Source organism: Lemur catta, chromosome 3 (genome assembly GCF_020740605.2).
Source record: "Lemur catta isolate mLemCat1 chromosome 3, mLemCat1.pri, whole genome shotgun sequence".
Lineage (NCBI taxonomy): Eukaryota > Metazoa > Chordata > Mammalia > Primates > Lemuridae > Lemur > Lemur catta.
The window spans coordinates 68,387,378-68,407,008 of NC_059130.1; positions in this window are offsets into that span (position 1 = coordinate 68,387,378).

The window sequence follows — 19,631 nt, forward strand, 5'->3', positions numbered from 1 at the left end:
AAAATTTCTACCACGTTTTTATCTATGTGTATAAAAAGTATATTTTTCCAAGAGAAATTAGATGTATAAGAGAGCCTCATAAAGAGTGAAGGCATTTATATTGATATCAAATGATGAGACTATAGGTACTCTGTCAAATTAGGCCATTAGTTATAAAGTAATGTCATAGGTATTAAAAATAACCATGGTGTATCTCAAACATGTAATATGTGGCATTCTATTGTTCTATAAATAAAAGTTTTGGACACAAAGAGCACAAGACCGGAAAAAAATTCTGGGTGAATTCAAGAGAAGATAATTGTACTTTATAGTGCTCTCTGTTTAGTGTTCTTAGTAGTAAAAAAAAATAGCATAATGAAATGCTTGCTTCAGAGGTTTTTAAATTTAGTATGGCTTTGAAAAGCAACAGAGTCCACACTGCTGAATCTCATGTATTGTCATATCTAAGAGTTGATAGAAATTATAGAAATATTTAAAGTAGTTGAGAAGTTTGGAGGAAAATACTTATTAAAAATTAAAACATTTTGCCAGCCTCTGATTCAGGAGGTGCCTGGTAATGATCTTTGATATTCTGTTTCAGTGTTCCCCAGAGAAATGAGAATGTGGTAAGTTCATTGCTTAATTTGTTCAGTTAAAACAGTAGTCCCCAACCTTTTTGGCACCAGGGACCAGTTTCATGGAAGACAATTTTTCCAGACGGGGCGAGGGGGAGGGGAGATGGTTTCCGGACGATTCAAGTGTCTTACATTTATTGTGTACTTTATTTCAATTACTATTACATTGTGATATAGAATGAAATAATTGTAACATATAATAAAATAATTATACAACTAACCATAATGCAGAATCTAATGCCACCACTGATCTGACAGGAGGTGGACCTCAGACAGTGATGAGACCGATGCGGAGCGGCTGTAAATACAGATGAAGCTTTGCTCACTTGCCTACTGTTCACCTCCTGCTGTGCAGCCTGGTTCCTAACAGGCCGTGGACAGGTAGGTACTGGTCCAAGTGGCCCAAGGGTTGGGGACCGCAGAGTTACAGGACTACCTCAGAATAAAATGTCCTTTTCTGTAAGAAATAACATCATTGTTATGTTTTAGTTTTCAGCATTTTTACTTAATAAAAACGTTGGCAGTCATTCAGAGTTTCACTTTCACTTTAAAAATATTTACCATGCTGTGAAATTCAAAAGTTATGGATCTACTAGCCCAAGAAAATTTATAAAATAGTTGGTGGGGCTTTGCTTTTTATTATATAAGCTGATACAAAAAGTCTGTTCTAGCTACAGGTCAACCAATCATATGAGGAAAAACATGAAAAAAAAATTAGCAAGATATAACACTCAAAAATAAAATAATAAAATAGTCTTACAATTAGGTCATACTTTTTAGAAAAATCAATCAGGAATTAAAATAATAGGATAGGCAGCTATGGTGGTGCACGCCTGTAGTCCCTGCTACTCGGGAGGCTGAGGCAGGAGGATGACTTGACTCCAGGAGTTTGAGGCCAGCCTAGGCAACATAGCAAGATTCTGTCTCAAAAAAAAGAAAAAGAAACAAGCAAAAAACCCAATAGGATAAAGTTTTTAGGAACACAGTTGAATGTCAGGGTTCTAAAGAAAAGCTTGAATATATTACTTTCTTTGCATTACCACTAAATTCTATGGTTTTTTTTCAGTGGATTCTATAGAACACATCATTGTTTGAATGTAGAGGATTTGAAATGAAAACAGAGATACCCTAACATTTCCACTGCCAGGGAATGGTAATGTTTTTGTTACTATATCACTTATTTCCCAATATATAAATGAAATAATTTTATACTTTATTATAAAGTGACTACCCTATTTGGTAGATCTGTTAAAGCTAAAACAACTTCTTTTTTTTTTTCTTCTTCTTCTTCTTTTTTTAAGAAAACAGGGTTTCCTTCAAAGTATGACTTAATATTTGGTATAAGTCACCCTGAGAAGAAATATGTCACCCTGAGGGGAAACTAGACTATCTGAAAGAATTAATAAATATTTAAAGGGAAAGTTTGTGGGGAAGTAAGAATGGGCTGTAATGTGAAATGGTTGAGTCATGGGCTTCCTAAGAACCAGCCTGCTACCGTAGTGCCACAATCTTTGCTTTGTCAGATGGACTATTTGCATTCCTTGTGCATTTTGTGTTTATTCTTCCTTTTGTTTTCTTTAACATTTAACAAATTCTTTCTGAAATTTCTGGCTAGGCTCAGTTGTACCAAGGGACATAGAGAGGACTACTTGAATTTACGTGGTTGTAAGGGAGGAGTGTACCTCTGGTGTGATGGCAGCACTAGGACCAAGTAAGAGAACCTCCAGAAGAAGATCAAATTCAGAGGGATAGAGTTGTATTGCTTGGTAACAACTCCCCCCCCCATATCAGGAAATTTTCCTTTCAGTGCTGATCCTAAAAGGATTTAGGCTGAGGTGGCTACGTAATTTTCAGGACCCATGGCAAAATGGAAGTCTGGAGCTATAGCCAGGGTCAGGGAAGTCAGTGTTCCCTTCTCATTAGCCTGTTGCCCAATTTACAGCAGATGGGAGTCCAGTGCCAGGCCTCACTTGATACCTGGAGAGACCCCACAGAGTCACCCACTGAATGCACTGCTGTTCTGCCACCCAGAGACACAATGGGATGCACACCTAATCTGGACCCTCCCTGCACCCAGGTATCTGTGAGGGGACAGGGAGGAAGGTTGGGGCAAGGGATCGTGGCCTGCTCCAGCCAACTTGAACTGCTAACTTTGGCATTTGTAAGTAGAGCTTTAAGTTAACAGTGGTTCAAATAATAAAGAGGTTTATTTCTCTCTCAAAATAACACTCTGGAAGGAAGTGATACTTCTGTTTTGCTATCCCACTGTTTCTAAGGCACTGATTGCTTTTCTCAACATGGTGCAAGAGCCATTGGGAAGGGGAAAAGAGAGAAGAGAGCATGCTCCTTCATTTTAAGGGCACACTATAGAAGTACACACGTTTGTTGGAAGTTTGCTTACATTTCAGTGGCTAGAAAGTAGTCACAGGGTCATATCTAGCTACAAAGAAGGCTGAGAAATGTAGTCGCTTATTCAGGTGGCCATGTTCCCACCTACAATTCAGAAATTTTGTTAGGTTTAGAGACAGGGAAGAATATATCTGTGGCAGTCTATGCCACAGTGTACCTCACTGAAAAGAAATCCATAATTTTTATGTTCTCAAATTAATATTTTAGCCTATGGTTTTGGAATTTTGTTTAAGGAGTCTTTCACTACCTGTAGATGACATTATCGTCTTTTAACTTTTTACTTATACCTTTCTTATTTAATTTTTTTGTTTGTTTGTTTTTTTGTTTTTTTATTTCAGCTCATCATGGGGGTACATAAGTTCAGGTTATATACATTGTCCATGTCCCGCCCATCCCCCTGAGTCAGAGCCTCAAGCATGTCTATTCTCCAGACAATGCACCTGGCACTCACCATGTAGTCATACCTCCATCCATTCACTTGTGATTATGGTATTAGAGAAGGGTACAGTTATATTTTAATTTATATGGGAAGCAATTTTTCCAGCAACATCTATTCAATAATATGTCCATTCATCATTTTTTATATGTTAATTCAGGTCCTCCTAGAAGCAGATGCCAAAATGGAGTTTGACATATAAGAGATTAATTGGAGAAAATACCTGTGAAGGATGAAAGGGAGGGGGGCCCAAAAGACCACTGGTATGAACATCTAACACCTATGAAGGAGGATTGGGTAGGAAGAATCTCAAATCGAAGTACAATTCTAAGCAAGTTTTGGCCAGGCTACTGGAGATTTCTCAAACCAACTTTGCCTGCCAGAGAAATATCATGTCATCTGGGAATAGGCCTGAATTTATGCCTCCACTGTGCTCAGTGATGGCTGTGAACACTCTCTAGGAAGTGTGGCTTTGGCATGAATGTGGCAGTGGATGCAGACAGGCAGCATCTGGGGCCATCAGTCAACTCTGTTTCTCCAACAGGAACTCTGAGCTGCACATTTTGATGACCACCGCAGTTTGTGGGGCCAATTTTATCATATATAATGTTCTCATATTTGTATGTGTCTGTCTTGAACTCTTTATTATATTCCATTGATCTATTTGTCTCTAACTGTACCATACTGTCTCTTCTAATTTATTATTTGTTCTTTATTCTTTTTTTGTTGTTGTTATTTGCTCTTCTTTTTCCAAATTGACTTAAATTAATCATAGATTTTTATTCCTTGAAAGAAACCAATTTTAGAATAAGTTTTACCTTAAAAATCTATTTGGAATTTTAATTGGAATTGCATTGAATTTATAAATTAATATGAAGATGAACTGTATCTTTAAGCTATTATCATCTCTTTTCTAAGAGTATAGAATTTTTCTCTATTCTGTTATTGCTTTTAATAGAGTTCTAAGTTTTTCTCTCGAAAGCCTTGGGTACTCTAATTCCTAGAAATTTTATAGTTTTTGTTATTTTTATGAGTATCTCAATTTTATTATATTATCTAGTTGCTTATTGCTGATATAGAGAAATGCTATTGGTTTTGTGTATGTTGATGTTGGATCTGGCAACCTTGCTGAGCTCTCTTAATAGTTTATATGTTGATTTTGATATTTTTCCTGTGTAGAATATCTTCAAATAATTCCTTCTCTTTTAATACTTCACTGTACTATATTAAGCAATAGCAGATACAGTGGGGATCCTGGTGTTATTCAGAAAGTTAAAGGGAATGTGGTGAAAGTTGAAGAGTTGGGTACGTAACATTTACCCAGTTAAGGAAGTTCTGCTAATTCCTAACTTGATAAAAGGTTTTATTACAAGGTGTTGGTTAAACTTTATCATTTTTCTATATTTATTAAAAATATGTAACTTTTTCTTCATTAATGTGGTGCATATCATCAATAGATTTTTCTCATGTTGAAACATCATTGGATTCCTGAGATAAACTCTACCTGATAAACTTTTTGAAAGAATGTTGGGGTCATGTAACTAATACTTTATTTTGAATATTTACATCTATGCTTACAAGTAAAATATAAAATTTCCTTTTCTTATATTATCTTTGAATAAATATTTTTGAATAAAGATTATACTTGTCTCAAAAAATGTACTGGTCAGTCTCCTTTCTCTTTCTATTGATTTTTTGTTTTTATTTTTGTTTTTGAAGACAGAGTCTCACTCTGTCACCCAGGCTGGAGTGCAATGGTGCAATCATAGCTCACTGCAGCCTCAAACTCCTGAGCTCCAGGGATCCTCCTGCCTCAGTGTTCTGAATAGCTAGGACTATAGGCACATGACCACCACACCCGGCTAAGTTATTTTTTTTATTTTTGTAGAGATGGGGTCATGCTCTGTTGCCCAGGCTGGTCTCAAACTCCTGTACTCAAGCAATCCTCCCACTTTAGCCTCCTAAAGCACTGGGATTACAGGCGTGAGACACCGTGCCTGGTCCTTTCCCTTCTATTTACGGGATTAACTAATCTTTGAAATTTTGGTAGAACTCAACTGTAAAACCATACGGGCCTGAGACTTTTTTGGAAATTAAATTTCTCTGATGCCAATTTATTTATTCAAATTTTCTGATTCTTATTGTATATATTTTTGAATTTTATATTTTTTCAGAAATTTATTTCATTGAGATTTCAAATTTACTTCCATATAATTTTTATAATATTTTATTATTAAAATCTATGTTGTGCTTATAGTTATTTTTTCTTTTTATAGGATATTTTGTTTATTTGCATCTCCTTATATATTATATTTTTTGAAATCAGTCCTGAGATTTATTTAATTTACTGATCTTTTCAAATAATCAACTTTTGGTGTTATGATTCTCTATTCCCATTTAAATTTTCTATTTAGTTGATTTTAGCTCTAATTTTTATTTTATTATTTTCTTGATTTTAGAAGATATTTTCTCTCTATTTTTTGCTTAGCTGTATTTTTTTAAATCTTTCTCTTCCCTGATAAATGTATTCAATGTTATAAATTTCTCCATAAATACTGCTTTCATGTGTGACCCACAAATTTTGACATGTAGTGTGAACCTCATTGTTCAATTCTAAATACTTTGTCATTTCTCTTATGATTTCCAAAGGCTGTTTAATATTTTGTAGCTTTCAGACATATTGGACTTAATAATTATTGACTTCTAATTTTATTACAATACAGTTATGAATTTAGAACTTAATTTTGTTTTCTTGGTCTATCAGTTTCTGAGAGTATGTTGAAGTCTCGACCTACAATTTTTGATTTGTTTATTTTTTCTCCATAGTGCTAGTGTTAGGTGCATTTATGTTGACTATGACTAAATCTTCTTTCTCTATTGTTCCCCTTATCAGGGTATAATGTCCCTCTTTGTCTTTATGATATTTTTTCTATGAATTTTTATTTTGTCAGATGTTAAGAGTGCAATTCCAGTCTTCATTGGAACTTTGAATAATTGCCAATTCACCTTTTTTCATCCTTTCTGTATCCTCTTCTGTGGTGCTTCTTGTAAACAGTATGTTATTGAATCTTGTTTTAAAAATTTTAAATATAGTATGAAATCTTTGTCTTTTAAGTAGTATATTAAATCCATTTAAATTTATTATAATTACTATTATATTTTTACAGAACATTCTGGCTAAGTGGCCCTCCACAAGGCCTCTCTTTTATATTCCTGGGCACAGGCAATCCTGTTGGATTATAATCTATCAGTTCAGGGACTTCATATAGAGAAGAAATAGAGGAATGAATCACTGCTTGTGACTGGTTGATGGGAATTTATTTTCACTCCAACAGGAGTTTTATTCTGCCTTGATATTACCCCACAGTGATGATCTGAAATGTTGCCATGGATTTATTGGCGATGGGGCAGACAATGACCGCCTCGAGGTAACCTGGGGGAAAAGGTAAATACCCTCTTTAGGGCCAAATCAATCACTCCATAATACTCCCAAGTCTTGAAAGATAGTTTAACATGTTAATTTGGTTAGTTTTCCCATCTTTTCTTTATCCTTTTAAGAATTTCTCTGCATCTTTTCCTCTGACATATCCCTGTGTCTTAGTGTTTTTCTTTTTTGTTGTTGTTTTGATGCTCATTCTTGACACCATACCAGTCTCTCCTGACTGTGAGTAGTTCAACTTCTGGGTGGTGGGCTGTTTAACAGTTAAGATTTACCTTCTCTTACTATCAGCAGGCAGCAGTGTTAATAGAATTAATTCCCCAAATTCTGTTCGTTTGCCCTAATGACACACTCCTGCACTCATGCACTTACTTGTGTTAATGCGATAGCACAAAGGCGTATTTGGGCTGTCCTTACTTCTTCCACTGGGTGACCCAAATAACCAAAGACCAGAATCAGTGTTTCTTTACGGCTTATCAGGGGAATGACTCTTGCCAGTATTTCTAGAAGAAACTCCTGCAGTCCCTCCTCTACTGAGATTAAGGGATGACATTACTAGCTACAAATGAACAGGTATGCAATTCAATTCAACTAAGTAAGTTGTAAGGTTTAAAGGTTTGTTTTAGAAAGAATTCCCAGAGGATTGGTTATATTACACCTTAAGTGTGTATCAGATCCTGAATTCCCCATCTTATTATTCATTTAGTTTAAGGTTTTACAGGGCCTATGTCTAAATGATATTTCTTTAGAAGGCTGAAACATTAAGCTGCAAGGTACCATGGGTAAAAACAATGAATTAGGAACTGAGAAACATAGACTTTAGTCCCAGCTAAATTAAGTAGTCATGGGACCTTGAGAAAATCAGACATCTTCTCTAGGAAATCAGCTTCCTCAACTGTAAAATAATCTTTATATCCCTCAAAAATTCAAGATTCTATGGTTATGAGATCCTAAAATATTTTTAGCTAGGAGTACTTTTGTTCCTAAACAGAATGGTTAACAATTTATCTTAGTAGGGTCATAAGCTATGTAGGTTATTTTTGACAAAAGATCATGGAGAATGGATTATATCCCAAATTGGGGGTGTTTCTACTGGGGAGAACAGACCCAGGCTGCTGCACATTAGAATCTGGAAACCTGGGGATCGTGGGATTGTGGGATTGTGAAGGCACTAGGGATTGAGAAGGAGGAGCAGGCCTACAGGACAGCGAGGCCAGTGTGAAGATGCTCTGCCCTGGGGCTATTCCTGAGCCTCTGAGATAGACGAGGACCTCCTGTATGATCTCTACTTGTAGGCAGTATGTGAAACACCCTACCACAGGCTGATGAAGGGAGCACATGTGTGATCTGTAATGTCAGTTAATGCTAAACCAGCTTCTTTACAGATTGATGGGTTCTTTTTAGAAAAGCCTTTTCATGTAGAATGCTCATTTACCACCCCCATCTTACCCATCTATCTCCAGCCACCACCACCACCCCACGTAAGAATCACATAGGAGTGAAATAAAGTGGTCTAGACATATTTTTAAGATTGGAACATTTTTTTCCAGACTATGATGGGATAGCTTCAAATGTGAGGCAGCTGGTGTTCCCTGGGTGGCCTGTGGTGCCCCAAACCCAACCCTGGCTCTCTAAGTAACCTAAAATTCATGTTAGGGTCTTTAATTAGGAAGGGTAGAAACAATTTTATAACCTTGCTTACATGAACAAGAAGTTGTCTGACTCTTAACAAGAATAACAAGAGGGACTTATATAATGATTTTGGCTTTCAAGAACTAAAAATCAGATTACTAAATTCTTCTCTCTTTTCAATTTTCTTATACCTCTGCTAGGCATAACTCAAAGCAGAATAAGTCAGCTCTCTACCTTCCTCAGATTACAATGGTTGGCTGGGGAGAACCATAGATGTCACCCTTAAATAAATGTATAAAAATGTAAACAAAAATGTAAGCTCATTCACCATATGGTAATGATTTATATTAACCAACAATTTGGAAGGGAAAGAATAATGTTAGAGAGATAAATTAGAGATGCAAAAAAGGGAAGATACCTTAAAAAATAAGTATACTCTATTCTGCCATGGTAGAAAAAATGTTGTCATATTTTTAATGGTAAAATTATGTGTTTGCCAGAATATAACCATATACCTCTTTGGGCACCTCACTGTCTAGAACAATTGTAAACAGGCAAAAACCAACAGTAAATGTACCATAGTTATTTTTTAATGGAATTTATTTATTTAATTTAGATTCCACTAAGTGAAAATAATATTTTAAAATTCCAATCAGCCCTGAAGTCAGCGGGAGATCTGCGGCCTCCTGCCTAATGATGTAATTAAGCATAGCTCATGATTATCTAGCCAGACGCCACACACGTGTACACACACAAACATATACACACACACTACTGTGAATTGTAACTGGACTTGAAAGATAAAAAGGTCAATAAATAATTGGGGATATATATGTGTTGGGGAACAAAAATCTTAAGGGATTTTTAGTTTTTGGACTAGGTACATGTTGATGTATTTTTAGAGTAGCTAGACCAAGGATAGGGATATTTTGGTGTGACAGAATTGGAAATCTTCATAACACACGTGGAGTAAAATATAAACACTGGTTATTACAATAAACATATCTAAATAAAAATCAAGATTCTATGTGCTTAAAGAACATGTACCTTATTATTTTTATACTTTTAATGTTTATCTTATAGATTAATGTCAAAACATCAGTTTGTTTGAAATGTAGAGATTTTAGTTGTCTAATAACCATTTTATTTATTTATTTACTATTTATTTATTTATTCTTTTAGCATATTATGGGCAGACGAATGTTTAGGTTACATATATTGCCTTTGCCCCACCTGAGTCAGAGCTTCAAACATGTCCTTCCCCCAGAGAGTGCACACTGCACCCATTAGGTGTGGATATACCCATTCCCTCCTCCCCTCTCCCACCTGCCCAACACTTTATAAATGTTATTACTAAATGTGCACATAAGTGTTAATCAGTTAATACCAATTTGATGGTGAGTACATGTGGTGCTTGTTTTTCCATTCTTGTGATACTTCACTTAGTAGAATGGGCTCCACTCAGGATAACACAAGAGGTGCTAGATCACCATTATTTTTTGTGGCTGAGTAGAACTCCATGGTATACATATACCACATTTTATTAATCCACTCATGTATTCATGGGCACTCGGGTAGTTTCCACATCTTTGCAATTGTGAATTGTGCTGCTATAAATACTCGAATGCAGATGTCTTTTTTATAGAATGTCTTTTTTCCTTTGGGCATATTCCCAGTGATGGGATTGCTGGATGAAATGGTAGTTCTACTTTTAGCTCTTTGAGGTATCTCCATATTGCTTTCCACAGAGGTTTTACTAGTGTTCAGTCCCACCAGCAGTGTATGAGTGTTCTTATCTCTTTACATCCATGCCAACTTTTATTGTTTTGGAACTTTTTGATAAAAGCCATTCTCAATGGAGTTAAGTGATATCTCATTTTGATTTTGACTTGGTTTTGATTTGCATTTCCCTGATGATTAGAGATGTTGAGTATTTTTTCATATTTCTTTTGGCCATTAGTCTATCCTCTTTTGGAAAGTTTCTGTTCATGTCCTTTGTCCACTTTTTAATGGGGTTGTTTGATTTTTTTTCTTGCTGATTTTCCTGATTTCTATATAGATTCTAGTTATTAGCCCTTTATCAGATGTATAGCATGAAAATATTTTCTCTCATTCTGTAGGTTGTCTGTTTGTTCTCGTGATAGTTTCCTTGGCTATGCAGAAACTTTTTTTTTTTTTTTTTTTGAGACAGAGTCTCACTTTGTTACCCGGGCTAGAGTGAGTGCCGTGGCATCAGCCTAGCTCACAGCAACCTCAAACTCCTGGGCTTAAGCGATCCTACTGCCTCAGCCTCCCGAGTAGCTGGGACTACAGGCATGAGCCACCATGCCCGGCTAATTTTTTTTGTATATATATTTTTAGTTGGCCAGATAATTTCTTTCTATTTTTAGTAGAGACGGGGTCTCACTCTTGCTCAGGCTGGTCTCGAACTCCTGACCTCGAGCGATCCACCTGCCTCGGCCTCCCAGAGCTAGGATTACAGGCGTGAGCCACCGCGCCCGGCCTGAAACTTTTTAATTTGATCAGATCCCATTTATTTATTTTTGTTGTTGCTGTGATTGCCTTTGGGGTCTTCTTCGTGAATTCTTTTCTTGGGCCTGAGGGAACGTCTATAAGAGTTTTTCCAAAATTGTCTTCTAGAATTCTTCTAGTTTCATGCCTTAGGTTTAAGTTTGTTATCCACTGTGAGTTGATTTTTGTCAGAGGTGAGAGGTGTGGATCCTGTTTCAGTCTTCTACATGTGGCTATCCAATTTTCCCAACACCATTTATTGAATGAGGATTCTTTTCCCCAGTGTATGTTTTTGTCTGCTTTGTCAAAGATTAGATGGCTATATGAGGATGGTTTTATATCTGTATTCTCAGTTCTGTTCCATTGGTCTGTCTCTGTTCTTGTGCCAGTACCATGCTGTTTTAGTTAATATAACCTTGTAGTGTAGCTTGAAGTCTGGTAAATTGATGCCTCCCAATTTGTTCTTTTTGCTTAAGATTGCTTTTGTTATATAGGGTCTTCTCTGGTTCCATACAAAGCGTAGAATTATTTTTTCTAGACCTGTGAGAAATGGTGTTGGTATTTTAATAGGGATTGCATTGAATCTGTAGACCACTTTGGGTAATATAGACATTTTAACAATGTTGATTCTGCCAACCCATGAGCACAGTATGGTTTTCTACCTGTTTACGTCCTCTGCTATTTCCTTCCTCAGTGTTTCATAATTCTCCCTGTGTTTCACCTCCTTTCACCTCCTTAGTTTAATGTATTCCTAGGTATTTTATTTTGTTGGTGCTATTGTGAAGGGTATTGAGTCCTTGATTTGGTTCTCAGTTTGACTGTTGGTGTGTAGGAATGTACTGATTTCTGTATATTGACTTTATAACCTCAGACTTTGCTGAATTTGTTTATCAATTCTGGTTGTCTTATGGCAGAGTCTTTGGGGTTTTCTAGATATAAGATCATATTATCAGCAAAGAGCAATAGTTTGACCTCTTCTGCCTCCATTTGGATGCCCTTAATTTCCTTCTTTTGTCTTATTGCTCTTGCTAGGACTTCCAGCACAATGTTGAATAGAAGTAGTGACACAGGGTAACCTTGTCTAGTTCCAGTTTTAAGCAGGAATGCTTTCAATTTTTCCCCGTTCAGTATGATGTTGGTTGTGGGTTTGTCATATATGGCTTTTATCATTTTCAGGTAAGTTCCATATATGCCTATTTTAAAATCACTCCCAGTCATGATGAGGAAGTGTTTCAAATTCTGTCTTAGTCTACCTTGTAAAGAGTGAGTGAGAAGAGATTGAGTGTTGTACAAAAATACCTGTCGCATATGTGCTTTTGCACAAAAGTATCATTTATCAAATATAATTTATCCTTCCAAATAGAAGTACAATTAAATAAATTATTTCAAAAATAAGATTACTAGATACTTTCAAATACATGCATAAGAATACTCAAACACTAGCCAATGTTTTGTTCTTCACAGTTTAGTTTGGCTGCTTCTTTATCACATTTGAGATATTTTGTTTTTAAAACTTTAATTACTTGATGGGAATGCTCACAGTTGGCATTATGGACACACTGGTTAATTTTTAAGAAAGTGGAACATATGGAAGAGAAATTTTTTGTCCAGCTATTTAAAAAAATCCTCAGCTATATGAATAGAAACCTATTTTGCTTCATTTTTAGATACTTTTATATCCCAAGGAATATATTCGGAATAAATGAGCAAGGTACTCCCAAATCTGTTATGTTTGGGGGCCTCTGAAATCATTCCTCAGCATTCCTGAGACATCACAAAGGCAAAAAAATTGAAACTGGAATTTGAGGAAATCTGATGGCCCTGCCAATGGTGAACAATAGCTATATAGCTATAACAAATAGATTACATCACAGAGCATATTAACTTCTAGCTTACATAAAGGGTAGGCCATATATTAAACTTCAAATTCTCTGGACAACTGAGGGTGGCATAGAGATTCAGTGGCTCTTAAGATTCAGTGGCTCTTGAGGTAAAAGCCTTGAAGAAAAGGGAGTCAAACCAATCAAGAAAAGATGTTCTTGTCGATATGACAAGCAGAACCTTAAACACTGACCAAGAGCTATATAGGGACATTTATGGTATGTGACCTAGGAACACAAAATGTCACAGGATAAAAAGCCAAAAATCCTTGAGGTAGGATGGATGGCACAGGCCATGCTGATTCCATTCTTCCTTTGTTCCATTTATTCTGTTAGTAAGAATTTATTGAGTGACTGGCTATCTGCCAGTTGTTGTACTGAGGATACAGCAATACAAACAGATAATATCCCTGTCCTCGTGGACCCATGTGATAGTGAATGAGACAGATAGATGATAAACAATGACGTACACAAATAAATCTATTGTGATAGGTACTGGAAGAGAAACGTCCCAGGTATTGTTAGAGAAATGTCTAAATGATGAGGTAAGGAGTAGGCCACTAGGAAAAATATCAAGAGAAGATCTTTCTGATCAGGCAGCAGTTGAGATGAGACCCAAGGCTGAGAAACAGGCAGTTATGCAGAGAATTGGAAAGAACACTCCAAGCAGAGGGACAATATGTGTAAAAGCCTTGAGAATAAGGGCTTAGCGCATTTGAGAAATCAAAAGGAGACGTAGAGAGCTTGAACATGGTATTCCAGAGGAAGAGTGGTACCAGATGAGATTAGGGAGGTCAGCAGGAAGCAGATCATGCAGGGCCTTTTTCATAGTGCAAGGAGTTTAGGTTTTCTTATAAAAAACAATCGAAAGCCATTGAAGGAATTTGAGTAGGCAAGTCATGTTACCCAATTTACATGTTAAATATATTACTCTAGTATGCTTTCATTTTGATAATAAGAAGAGCATTGTTCATCAGAACAGAACCATTTATACCACACACCTTATACAGAAGTCCACATTATTGATATCTTCAAGGGTGATTAGAAAGAGAAATTTAAATGTGACAAAGGAATTATTTTGACACCTTCATATTCTCCCACATGTAGATTTACTATTGGGAGATTTTACAACCTTCTCAATATAATAATTTAGCCAGAACACAGAAGTCTATCTTTTAACTCTTTGGCAGAAAAACTAATGGAAATTCATGAGGTAAAAATATATCCTAATGATAAACTTGTTGAAAGTCTTAAAAATGGCAGGACCTTTTTCAGCAACAGGGCCTTCCTCGGTTAGGAAAAGCCCTCTCCGTTGTAGAAGAAGAACATAACAGTGGGATGGCCTGATCCAGTCTTCCCATTCTTAGGAGGATGAACCTCTGTGGAGTTCCTGAGGCCAAATAGAACCTCTTGATGCTCCATGTCTAAAGTCAACTGTGTAACATTGCCTGTTCTGTGGCCAGCTCTTTGTGGAAATATTTCTTGACTTCTTGTTCATTAGCATTCAACTGAGCTTAGCTATTTCTACAACAGTACCTAGGGCAGAAGTCATGGACTGAGATTTTTAGAATCAAAGCAATCATTCAAGAAAAACTTAAAATATACAGTTAAAATATAAATTATCTATGTAGAAATGTGTACCTAACCACAGGTATTCTGTGTTGGTGGCATTCTGAAAGAAGAGCATGGAGAGGATAAAGAGTTAGACTGACTTGCACTCAAACCTTGGCTTGGCCACTTACTAGCTGTGTGATATTGGCCATTTCACTTCTCTCACTCTGGTTTTCTCATGTATAATATAGAGATAGTAATAACTGCTATACAGGCTTATTATGAAGTAGAGAGGCAGTGTATATAAAGTGCTTGGCATATAAGAGCTGTTAAACTAACAATAGCTTTTATTATGTTTTTATTGATATATTTGCCAATTCTTCTCCACAGAGTTAAAAATCTTTTTCTAGTCTTAAATGAATAGGTCAGAGTTCCAGTCTCTTTTTTCCTCTCTGATTTATTTATTCTATTTTTCACTTGGTCCCATTTTTATCCCTCTTCCCCAAAGGATATGTCAAAACTCAAATTCCAAGTTTCCCTTGAACTTTGGCTCTTGAATGGGATGTGGTAAATGGAACCTTCATTTTTTGCTGGTGCAAATGGGAAAAGCAGCAGTGGTAATAATTTTCCAGTATTTGCAAGGTTGTGTTCCTGAGGCATCAGTAGCACTGGAGACAGTGGTATCAGTGGTTACCATAAAGTCAAATTTCTGATATTAGTAGAGTTTGGTGGAGAAAATTGTTCCCTATCCTTGAGAATTCTTCACCTGGTATCCTATATTAACCGCTTACCCCTTTGAGCTTTATCTAGTCAGTATAGTCTAGTAAATTCTGTTTTTTGTTTTAATTCATTTTATTAAAAATTCTGACATTGATACAGATAGGTCTGTTTCTATCCTGTTTTAAATCCTGAGCATCTTCATTCTTGATTCCCTTTAATTCCCACCCTCCTCCATGTCATATAGGAGGTTTATAGATTTCCCTTCAGCATAGACCTCATAATAAGCCCTTTCCGCTTGGTTGTCACAAAAGTAGGTAAACATAGTATATTGCAAATTACACTTACTCATCATTTTTCCTGAAACTTCCCATTTCTCCAGAATTTTGTACTTTGGTACATGACCCCACACACCACCAAGCCTGAATTGTGGACATTTTTTTTTTTTTAGATCCCTCACTCCTCTTTACCCATACATAGTGATTCTGTTGTCTAAAAAACATTTTCTTTTTTTCATTCTCTTCCCTCTGCTTTATTTGGTTCAGACTCTTAATATCCCCATACTATTGATATAACCTCCTTACAGGCCTTCTTATCCTCACCTTCATCTCCACTTCTGCCAGAATTAAATTTCTACTATGGAAATCTGATCTTACTACTTTTCTGCTCAAAATTTTAGTTCCTTAGCACCTATAGAATAACATCTAAACTTCTTTGCATGATATTGAAGGCCCTTCAAATTATAGCCCTTATGTTTTAGTTTAGTTTTATTATCTACTACTTCCCTTGGATAATCCAGCCATTATATGTCACTTTTATTTTTCCAAACATTGATTACCATACTTCTTAAAGGCAAGGATTGTCTTCTCACCTTTGTGGCCTTATCTATCTGAAACACTGATTTGTATTCAATACATATTTGTTGAATGAATCAATCAATGAATGAAATCTTCCGATAGAGTCAGCACCTCTCTGAATCTCTTCTATTTCTGCAGCTCTGGTGGTGGCTGCCCTCGTTTTTGCTCTGCATTCACTGTGTTTCTCTCCTTTTGTCTGTTCAACTAGCAAACCTGGTTAGGAGAGAAGTGAGATGGGGGTTATGGCTATAAAGCATGTTGGGATTCAATCTTGGAGGGTCCTGAATGGCAGGATGGCACTTTGGACTTTATCTAATAGGCAGTGGATCCACACTGAGGAATTTTGAGTAAAGGCCTGATATGTTAAGGGAATATTTCCTCAAAATCTATCCATCAGTGTTAAACAGGATAAACTGTATCAAGTGGTGAGCAAAGACAGGGTGGTCAGACATAAAGTGGCAAGAATAATATACAGTGAGAATATAAAAAGAATAATATAAGCGGTAGAAGTGGAATTAGAACATATCGGAAAAACTTGGAAAGAATGTAAGTTAATTGTACATCTTGATGACAGGGTTTACTCAGGAAAAATTTCCAGTCAAATTACATTATTAATAGAATTTAATATAGCACTTTTACTCTGAGGGTAAAACTTTTAATATTATAATAAAATTGAGTTTATTGTGTTTATTTTACAGCTAAGGAAAAAGGCACAATTTCTTCAGCATTTTCCCTAATATTATGTACTGAGCAGGAATTAGGACCTGGATTCTCAATTTCCCCGCCAATGATCAATACATCACACAGAAAAACTTCTTGCTATATTTTCCTTCCCCTTTCTTCTTTTTAATTTCTCTTTTATTTCTTCTCTGTTTCCTTTTTGCATCCCTCTTTTTAGATTTCTTTCTACGTTCTCACTTTTCTGTATTTTTTTTCTGTCTTTTCCTTATTTCTCTTCTTTTTAAATTAATTTTTTTTGTTTTTCTCCACCTGTTTTTCTTCTCTTTCCTTCTCTTCCTCCCTCCTATCTCTGAGTTATTTGAGCCTGTAATATCATCTTCCCATTTTTAGAGATGTGGTTCAGGAACTCTGCCATTCCCATAGGAATCTCCAGGGCCAGAGTGGGAAAGGTTACCAAATTGCAAAATTTGGGAACAGCTGGAAGTAGAACTCAAGCAAGGGTCAGTGAGCTTAACTCTCCTCCGTCTCCCTCCATCCTCATCCTTGCATTTCCCTGTCAGTCTAGCAAGACCAACATGTCAAAGTGATGAGGGCCCTTAATAGAGAAGTCAGCCTGAGAACCTAGCCAGAGTAGGTTTTACCTCCCCTGCTGGCCCTTAGTGAAACAGCTATTTTTTGTCTCCTTGCCAAGCACAGCAGTGGAAATATTTATTGCAGGAGGTAAAGACAAGAGACTCTGGGCGTAGTGTTTCAGCAGCTCTATCTTATTCTCTTGGAACTTAAGACTCAGACCTGTCTAGATTTTTTTTTTTTTGTACTAGGTATCAGAATGGGTGTCTTTTGGTTCTAAAAATGGAAAAAAAGAAACAAACAAAAAACACAATTTCTGATGGAAATTGAACCACTAATTTCAATCCAGAGATGCTGAGTTGGTTGGAATTGCCCAGGTGGGTTTTATTACATTTCTTTCTGATTACTGGTTGCCTCCTACAGAAGGAAGGGCAGAGAGGTTTCAATATTGTAGACATTGGTTGAGTGCCCATCATGTGTCTTCATTTTACATAGTACTGAGGAGAAGTGTAGGGGGCAGACTAAAAACAAACATTCCTGAAATGATACATAAAATAAATACAATCTGTAACAATGCTAGAACAATAAAAGGCTGAAAGTTACTACATTTGAAAAATTGGGGGAGCTGCTTTTTCAGGAATTATATTCAGAACTATTTGAGCTACCAAACAGTAAGTCTGAACATTACCCTTGCTTATTCATTTATGTTGGCCCTAGATTTGGTGGCAAATAACTACTGATTATTTTGCAAAATAAATTTTATCTTCAAAGAAAGAAAATGCATTATAACTGAGGCTATCCAGAAGAATTTACTGCAAGTTTCACAGTATTAAAAATGGTAGCAGTTTTGAATAGTGTCTGAATACCAAGGTGACTACCTTGAAGAGAATAACATTCATTTGAAAGTAAAAATAAAGTTGAATTATTTTATGGTTATACTATGAATACAATGTCCCTGTCCATGATGTAAATAGATTAAAATTTTGTGAGACTTTTACACATATGACTTTTAAAGAATAATTGAAGGCAAAATAAGGAATGTCAAAATAGCAATTGAGATCAAGGAAGGGAGATAATATAGACTGGAATTCTTACAAAAAACCATGGAAAAACTTAGACTTCAAATGAGTAAAATTTGGAAAGCTGGAACGTAAAAAACTAGAACACAAAGTATAAAGCACAGGAGCAACCTAATTAAATATCATCTTTAAATTAAGCAATTTATTAAAATAATAACCATAAGGATGCTGTATGATATTTTAAAAGTTTTTTAATGGATGTTACAAAGATTGTCTACTTATTCTTTATTTGATCTGTAAAATAGTACTAATTCTTGACAGGAGTCTTATGAAATAATGTTGGAAACATTTTCTATTGCATTTAGATACATTTTATTGTGGCTATTCACATGTCTGACTAACCCATAGACTATGTAAATCTCTTAAAATGCTGTATTCCCAGAATCACATAGAGTATAATGACTTATAAGGTATCACAGTCATAGCTACAAAAGGAGGCAGTCTTCCATGCTAGCTAGCAATCTGTGATTACACATGGTCATTTGTCCAGAAAATATTTCCAAGTGGTAAATGAAAATTAATAGACAAATATAATACAGGGGAAATAAGACATGAAAATAAGAAACATTTATTTTTCTAACTATGATCTAAGGTTTAAAAATTCCAAATGGACTAAATGACTTTAGTTTTACTGGATCTTTGCTTTTTAATCAAAAGTTCCAAATTTGGCTTTTTCTTCAAACAATCATGCAGAGAGCCTATTCGATATGTTTCACAGATTTAAAAGAAAATCAATATAACCTTAAACTTGTACTCATTTCCAATTATAACATTAAAAGCTTAGATGAAAATCTAAATCTCCACCATGAGGAGACTGATCATTATGAATTAATTGGAATTTAATGGGGATCTTCATCCATTTTCTGCTGCTATAACAGAATACCACGGACTTGGTAGTTTATAAAGAACAGAGATTCTTTTTGCTCTTGGTTTTGGAAACTGGAAAGTCCAAGAGCATGGCACTGGTATCTGGTGAGGGTTATTCCACGGCAAAAGTGGAAGGGCAAGAGAGTGAGAACAAATGGGGGTCATGCATATCCTTTTATTAGAATCCCACTTTGCAGTAATGGCATTAATTCATTCATGAGGGCAGAGTCCTTATCACCTAATCACCTCTTAAAGACCCCACCTCTCAATACTATTACAATGGCAATTAAATTTCAACATGAATTTTGGAGAAGACGTTCAAACCATAGCAGTGGGCATTTAATATAATAATAAGTTATTAAATATATTTTTGAGCATTCATTAAGGG